Raw genomic sequence first — 9163 nt, 5'->3', positions numbered from 1 at the left:
ATTGTTTCCTGCCCCACTGGAAAACATTTCCTGATCTCAGGTTCATTTCCTGGTATAACATTGTTTAACCTCAATCTACCTTTTATTGAAAACAAAACTGATAATTGTTGTTGTGTTCTTGTTTGTTAAAACTTCAATAAAGAAACTGAAATAAAAATAAGTCCTTGCTGGCTAATCCACTTGAATGAAACTCCCATAGCAGTTGAGTGGAACAGAAAGATCGTTAATCTACAGTGGCTGCATGATATTGTGTTATAAGATGAGGTGGGATAGTTTAAAGCATCGACTCTTGCTGCTGACGATAAAGATGATGATTAATCATTCCTAGGAATAAGGTTCTGTGATGTCGCAGAGGAATTTGGAGTGAATTCCTTTCATTTTCTGGACACTCCACTCAAAGCGCTTTATAGGTAATGGGGACTCCCCTCCACCACCAGTATGCAGCCCTGCCTGGATGATCCGGGCCACACACCACACACCAGCTCTCAGTGGGGAGGAGAACAGAGTGATGAAGCCAATTCAGAGATGGAGATTATTAGGAGGTCATGATTGGTAAAGGCCTAAGGGAAATGTATCCAGAGTGCTGGGCTTAACACTCCTACTCTTTTTAATAAATGCCCTGGGATTTTTCAGGATCTCAGTTATACATCTCATCCTTAGGACAGTGCCTTTTTACAGTATAGAGTCCCCGTCACAATACTGGGGCATTACAACCCACATAGATGGCAGGGTGGGCACCCCCTGCTGGCCCCACTAACACCTCTTCCAGCAGCAACCTTAGTTTTAGTCTCTTATCCAGGTACTGACCAGGCTGGCATCTGCTTAGCTTCAGTGAGTTGTCAGTTTTGAGTTGCAGGGTAATATGGCTGCTGGCTGTCCAATTTACTTTAAGCACCAGAGTTAACCACTACTCTCTCAAAACTGGGGATCTTTAAAGACCGTGTAGAGAGGACATCTGTTTACTTTTTCATCCGAAGGACAACACCTCCTACAATCTGTTTTTCCCTATTATCATATGGAGTATTTATTTTTAAATTCCGGCTCAGAAGGAATTTTAGTGGAGCTTATTTGGATTTTGAAAAAGGAGCAAAGATTTAATTGGATCAAATGTTACTTAAAAAGCAGTGGATCCAGTGTTTTTGTCAAAATAACTTTATCAATACTAGGTTGTCAAATTATAAAGTAGAAGAGGTTTTAAATAAAAACTTGACAGCAATTCGCAGTACTGTCAAGTAGATCAAATAAATAATGTGTCACCGTTTATTTATCTGTTTTTATCTTTATTTATTTGTGTCTGAGATACAAATAAACAAGTATACAAACGAAGACAAAAAAGACATGGTTAGGGTTCTGGAAATTTATATTCTGACTGCTGATGAATACTTGAGCAAGATACTTAGCCAACTCCTTGGTCTACTGAGCAGATGGAGATGGTGGAGTGTTTGGTTTTCTTCAAGCAGGTGGAAGAAAGATGGAGAGCTTTATTACACCCCCACAAACATGTGAAACCAGAATTATTGAAGAGTTAATTCAATGGCCCGTGGTTCGATTCCTGGTCTGCTATCTGTGTGGAAGTGTTTATGTTTTCATGTTCTCCCTGTGCTCCCATGGGTTTCCTCTAGGTGCTTCAGTTTCCTCCTACAGTCCACAGTCACACTGGTTGGTTAATTGGGTTCTGGAAAAATTGGCCCTGTTGTAAATGTGTGTGTGTCTGTGTTAGTTTTACTCCCTTGCCACCCTGAATTGGATAATTTGGTTAGAAAATGGGTGAATGAATGGATGAATTCAATTGCAGTTCTAATTGAGTTATAAATGAAAGCTTGGCAGGAAAGTCAAACCCTACCCTCGCCCCTTTCCGCTTACCTCAGTATCACCATTCTAGTGCACCTGCTTGCACAGCATCACTTCTCTTCCCTCCCTCCACCCCATCATGGCCCTGCAGTACATGCCTGGCTATGAAGAAACAGAAGGGGGTACCGAGAGCCCCATGCCCATGGACTGGCTGTCATTCCTTCAGCCATGGGACTTCAACCAATAAATCATTCAAATTAATTTTTTTTGTCTTAATTATTGTTTGGCTGAACTGCTGTAACTGTGACAGTGATTTTACAAAGGCCATTTTTGGACAACAAAATGAATGTGCTGTTTTATGCTTGGAATCATGTTTCTCCATTTAAACTATCAGTAGATTTTGTGTTATTTAAAAAATATATATTTTTAGACATTTTAATTAAAAATCTTTTAAACAAAGGCGTGTGTTGTGTTTTTACTTACACTTGATTTTGTGGGTGTTTTAGATCTTTTAGATTTTTTCAGATAAAAAGAATATGAATGCTTCCAGAAGTGTCACTTAACAACAGTCACCTGATCCTTGACAAAAAATTATGTTTTTAAACAGACAATGCAGGAGGAGGCCACATTTCTGATCTCGCCCAATTCTGCTCACCTGTGTCTAAATATTTAGATGTTCATAGCCACCCTGGAGCTCTGCAATAATCACAGACACTTCCTTTCCTGCTCCCACTTTCTTCTCTCTTCAGTTTTGTTCTGCTTTCCACAATCTCTACTCTCCCTCTTCTCTCTTTTTTTTCAGGTCTCCTGCCAACTGCACCATTGCCTCCAGCTTATCCTTGTTGTTTTGCCTTCTCTTTCCAATCCTCCTGCTGCCCTTGTAGGAGCCTTCCCAGTCATTGATGTTCACTCCACTCCAAAGGGCATCAGTTTGCATTGGGTCCAGGACTCTTTGCTCATAACTTGTGTTGCTCCTGGTGTCAATGACCAGGTGAGATAGCAATGGGTTCCCTCCACTATTACCCCTCTCCTGCAGGCATTCATCCAAAGTGGTATCAGCTTCCCCTCTCTCCCTTCAGGTTTCCACATGCAGGCCACATGGTCATCCCAGCTCTGGACTCATTTTTATGCCACTGACACCATCTCCACCCCATTAATGCAAGCATACAGCATCAGTCTGCACTGGACTTAGAAACTTCACTCACAGCTCTAGCCACGCTAACCACGTTTCAGATGGTTTCAACATGGTCCCAACACCCCAAGTCCGAAAACCCCCTTGAAACACACCAGACTTTCTGGAAACCCTTTGAAACATAATGGACTACTATTTCCACTCAAGATTCATCATTTTAATTACTATTATTTGGCTTCCTCCAAAATGCTCACCTATATAGTGCCAGCTCAATTTCGCCACCATCCCTATACAGTACATCTCAATTTTTTATAAATTTGCATATCTCTTTCATTGTTCCTACCTACAGGCAAACATCAGAAAATGGTTACTCCCTGCACCATTTCCTACACCACAGAGACATACTGTATGTGCACTAATGAGCAATCTTGAGTGCAGGTAGCCTTGTGTTGCTTGTCCTGGGCCAGTGCAGTATCTTACTCTTGGTTTCCTCTTGCTGACCTGCCTCCCTGTTACAGCCAAACCTTTTGGCTTGCAACTAATTTCCGTGAGCAGCTTTTTCCGAGCCACCCATATTGATACAACCTCTTGCAAAACAGTGCATCTAGATGAAGGCAGTCTGACAGAATGACACATATACTGTAGCTGATGTATTGTACAACATGGATAACTTTGGATATTCACTGAATTTTTTTACATTTATGGAACTTTGATTTGGACTTTACTGTGTGTGGGATTTTTTTGTAATAACAAATTAAAATTTGTGTTTGTGTGTTATTTGTCACTTGAGGTTAGATTTACCTGCTATTAGGACTTGGTGAGGACTAGGTGAAGGTCAGATATGTTTTAATATGTAAAACCATAGAATCTTAAAAGGGTGTACTTTCTTTTCAACATCACTGTATAATTAGATTGGAGTGACTGAAAGGCACATTAGTACATCTGTGTGAAACACTAGATAATAATCTCTGAAATTCAGGAAAATGAATTTCCACTAGCTAATACCAAAGACCAGAGGAGATACATCACAATTGATTAGTGGGTGCCCAGCTCACAGAAGCATTTCATACTTATTGTGAATCACCATTTGTAATGGGGACGTATTCGATATTAAACTGAGAAGATTATATTATATATCAGAATGTCCAATATATATTAATTATACATTATGGCTTTAAAAACTTATTGTATTTAAAAGCTCTCATGCTGAGGAGCCAGGAAGTGTCTCCTGATTATTTACAATACAATACAAAAAACTACATTTCCTGATATGCCACACATGTTAAAGAATTCTGTGAAGTAATATCCACAGATAACCATTCCGTACAAAAACTATACTGCTGCATTAGCATAATTCTTTCAGACTGCCTTAATCTAGATGTACAGTAGGTGACTTTATTTACACCTGTTTTGCAAGAGATCATTAAAATTCTATTAACATGTTTTGATCAATGCATACTGTATCTCAGCAATACAACGGCAATTTGCAAGATTAACACTTTTGGTTGTTTTGATTAGTTTATAGTCACTCCATGAAATTTATTGTTTTCTGAGAATTTCTCTGAAATCAATTACTGTACATTAAATGAATGTGGTCTAATCTAAGGTACGCTCCATTCATGGCGTGCAATCCTCTTTTAAGAAAAAAAGTACAGTCACTTTACATTTTAAAAGTTAGATTATGTACTGTACTTTAGATACTTACAGTATATAATATTATTATATAATAATATTATATATTAATAATATTATCATATAATGTTAGTATGCCCAAAGGGGTGGACCCCATTTACCTTGGACCCCTAGAGGTTTTTTCTCTCCTTTATAAGGAGTTTTTGGTTCCTCTCCTCCATTGTCTTCTGGTCTTCTGTTCTGTATTGACAAAATGTATTGTCAATTGTATTGTTAAGCGCCTTGGGGCAACCTTGTTGTGAAAGGTGCTATATAAAAATAAATTGAATTGGATTGAATATATAACACATACAATATGTTATATTTTCAAGAAAGCTGATTATTAAACTACAAAAAACGTTAAATTAAGCTACCATTTCACTAATGCAATACGAGTGACACCTATGAATCTTGAGTTTGAGCAGTGAAGGGCTGAATTTGGCAGGCTGAGTAGAACCATAGTTTACCACAGTGCACTTTCTGTTATGGAGAATTTTGATGTGCATTGTAGATGTAAGGAATTCCCAATGTAGAGATACAGTATGTGGATCCTGTGCAGACGCAGGAGTAGGTAGGTGTCGAGGCAGGCAAACAATCTGGTTTATCAGGCGAGTTTGTGATCAAAAGGAGAAAGGTGGTTAGAAATCCAGGAAGTACAAATACTGTAGTTTTAAAGTGGCAAACAATCTGAAATGAGAGGCAAGATCCAAACTAAAGAATAAACGCCAGGTAGACCTCTCAAAGTGTAGACTCAATACCGAGCAGCAAGAAGCCGGCTGCACGGTAGGGCGTCTGGTAGTGAGTTAACACATGTGGCGGTGCTTGTAATTATTGCCCTGCTGCTGGCACTGGTTAGCTCTCTTGGGGGCTAGTCTGGGCAGGTTGGCGGTTGTGACAGTAGATGGCTATGTCATTTCATGCCTCATCATAGATCTCTCTTCCTTGCATGATTTCCTTGTTCCCAGGATTAAAATTTCTTCTCTAGTTCTACCTTTTCTCTGTGAAAAATAATATTCAATTTCTCTACACATGTTCAGAAAAAGAAAGACAAAATGCTTAGCTTCTGGCAATAGTCATCACTGAACCCCTTAAATGTATGCCTCTTATCAATGGAATTTCATATTACAAATGTTGAAAGAGCCTAATGCTTTTGACACTTGCAGAATGTAATTCTGCATTGGTGGTTTGTAGCTGTACTTGGTTCTTTTCAGGGATTCTTCATCCCATGGCAAGGAGGCTGTCTGTCATCCATATGGATTAAGCCAGATTTATTGTGACTAAAAAACTCAATAGACCTTTCAATGTGCTTAATTCTTGGGTGTTGTTCTTCATAGTAAACTTTAATTATTTTCCAGTTTCCAGTTAAATGATATCTACTGGTCTACATTCCAAAGTTCTACAAGGTTCAAGAAGTATACATCATCGGGAAATACAGTAAATAAGTGAGGTTATGATGACACAAGAGAGGGAAGAGAAACACCAGACTGATCCTAACAACAGTTCCTTGTGCAGGTCCTTCCAGCCCCAGGGAAGGACCTGTTACAGCAGGTAAGACTGTGGTGGTGAAGAAGTACACTGATATAATCACTCAGGATGATGTCATAACTTGTCAGAAAAGATACTGTATTGTTCAGTTTTAAAGGATGTGGTGAAGGAATTGGATGATGATGGGATATGAAATGGATAGACGTGGAGAATGGATATTGCGTTACTCCCAGATCCAGAAAGGCATCCAGTTAATGGTGATTTTTGGCATCTCCCCTCGAAGATAATTCTGGGATAAAATAGCGAATTGATATTCTTTCAAAATCAGGTGAAGTGGTATAAGAGATATGGTGCATTGGGGCATCTGGTAGCAGCAGTGTATGAAACAGGTACTGTATGTATGAAATGTCTGGAACTGGTTCATGACATGGAGAATAGCCCAGACAACAAAATGTGCAATCTATGTGGGGAAACAACTCATCTCATTAGTGGTTCCCCTGACACTGTATATTAGAATTACGACTGAGGAACTTTAACATCGGTAAGTTATCTAGACTTACTTGTCCTGATCAACTCAAACCCACTCTGGGATTTGAAACCACAAGATTTGCTTAATCAAACTGCACAAGCTATTTAAATAAATCCCCTTCCTTGGTTTGTGACTGTCACGATTGTAATCCCTTCTCTTAAGGGTGCTCCGGCTCTTTTACATTTTAGTTCATTTTGTGCACCTGCCTCCTATCCAGCCCCTGCTTATATAAACCAGATGCTCACACTATTCTGGGCTCTGCATTGGAACAGGGACACCCAGAGGCCCGCCTACCACCAAGTCGCCCTACTGTATGTCCGCGGCTTGAGGGCATAGGGCTCCTATCGGCATCCTGAACCTGCTGAGTCTGGGGTCCTGTTTTATTCCCCATCCCTCCATCGGATCCCGTTCCTATTTTTAACCCTTGTCTTGTCTTGTCTCGTTTGGATTACCCAGCTCTAGACTTTTGGACTTCACCCTGGATTTCCCTTTGGACTCCTTTGGACTTGTACACCTGGACCACCCCCCCCCCCCCCAGCACCAGTGCACAGCCCCCTGTTTGCCAACCTGCCCAGCTCCTCATTGTCACCTCCCCGTGTCCATTTCACATGCTTCTGGATTATACCGTCTGCATAGGGTCCTGACCAATGCATCGTAAGAGTAACCAATGAACTTCTGGTTATAACTGATCCCCTGTCAGGACTGATAACGCTAACCTATAAAATGAACCTGTTGCTTTGCCCTTGACCTGACTTTCCTCTTGTTTGCTGTTGCAATATATCTGTGAGCCCTTTGTTTTTCCTGAGAGCTGCTTCTTCTTTAGCCCATCAGACAGACTGGAACTCCTGCCCATCAGAACTAACCTATAGGGAGACCTAACCCTTGATCAGCCCCTATCTTTCCCTTTACTCAGAGACTAATCTCTGGGTGATTGCTTAGTCCAATCTTTCAGACCTTGCAAACAAGACAGCTTTTAACCTAACCATATAATGTGTAATGAGGCTCAATAAGCCTAGTTTCCACAACTCCTGGTATTGAAGGTCTGTGAGATCTCAAACTTCCTCCCTGGATTTGTAACAATAACCAAGTTCCACTTCCACAACCCTTTGCATAAAAAGGACTTCCTGTTCTCAGATTAAAATGTATTTGAACTTTCCACATGTGTTCTCTGGTCTGTGTTTCACTAATGAAATTTGGTTGAAATGTGCTGTGTCGCATCAATAGTTTTTTGCTTCAAATAGGTTAGGATACTGGGAGTATGCCTGAGAAATGTTAGTTTGATTGCAGCCTTGGACCAGTCACACACACTATATTAGTGCCATGATTCAGATCAATCAAAGGAATGTGGAGGAGGCATGGAGATTGGGAAATGAAAAGCATGAGCATGTTATAGTGACATATGCCTTTGGAGCTTGAAAGGTGTTGCAAACCTATTGGATCACACGGCCAGTCTTATAGCTGACTGGATTTGATTGTTGCTCCATTGTTGCTTGTGTGCCATATTTCAGGGTGCTGGCAGATGCCAGAGAAGTGCCAGTTCAAAAACTGCAACATGTAAGAGATATTTAATTGTCAAAAGATAACATTTCTACACAATGTGTAGCAACTGAGGTTCAAATTACTTTTCCATATTTAATTTTTGCAGTTTGATTTAACTCAGTTTTTCCTAACCTTTTTTAGGATTTCTTTCTTTTCTTGTAAGTTTTTATAATGAAGAAGTTTGAGATGCCTTTAACATTGCCAAAATTAAAGTTTCTTTTTCTAATCTGTGATATTTCAATGTCTCAGAGTTTCAGATTTCTAAAATGTAAAAGAGCCGGAGCACCCTTAAGAGAAGGGATTACAATCGAGACCCTTATTTCCCGCTAGAGAAATTATTCAGGACGAAAACAATAGTTGCTGAATTGTACATTGAGATCAATCTGTTCAAAGCAAAAAGCAGTCTAGAACTACTTCTTTTTTGTAAACCTCTTAGTGGCCCTGCCATGGGATCTTTAATGATCTTGGATTGCCATCTCATCTGAATCATGGCACCTCCAATAGTACAGCATGTCCGTTCTTTGATAATTCAGATCTGGAGAGCAGAGCGCAACCTGCTTGTTCTCCAATCCCACTTACAGCACTGCTTAGGATTTCCATTTACATTGCATAGACAAATATTGTCTTTTATAATATTTCTATCAGTCCTCTGCCTCCTATTTCTGTTTCTTGTAGACCCTCTCATCTACTCAAGACACTTCAGCCCCTGCCTAAGTTTGTACTTTTGTTTCAGTTGCTGGACAGAGTACAGTATTTCTAGAGCCTGCAGTTTATTCCAGTATTGCAATAACCTATGCCTTGTATTTCTATTTGTACCATGTGAAATGGGAAGATGTTAATGATTGTGTTAACAGATTTATTTTTGTTATACCACTTGACATTATGTTTTATGGGTCATAATTTTTTTTTACGGGTGATTGATCATTTTAAATCAAAATTGCCTTGGCTAAATTAATAGCAGAAATCTGGCAGGCTAATTAAAAATTTTCAAACAGCTGAAATGCACGTCATTTGAA

This window comes from Lepisosteus platostomus, chromosome 23 (assembly GCF_059453375.1).
Source record: "Lepisosteus platostomus isolate fLepPlt1 chromosome 23, fLepPlt1.hap1, whole genome shotgun sequence".
Taxonomy (NCBI): Eukaryota; Metazoa; Chordata; class Actinopteri; order Semionotiformes; family Lepisosteidae; genus Lepisosteus; species Lepisosteus platostomus.
This window is presented reverse-complemented; position numbering follows the sequence as displayed.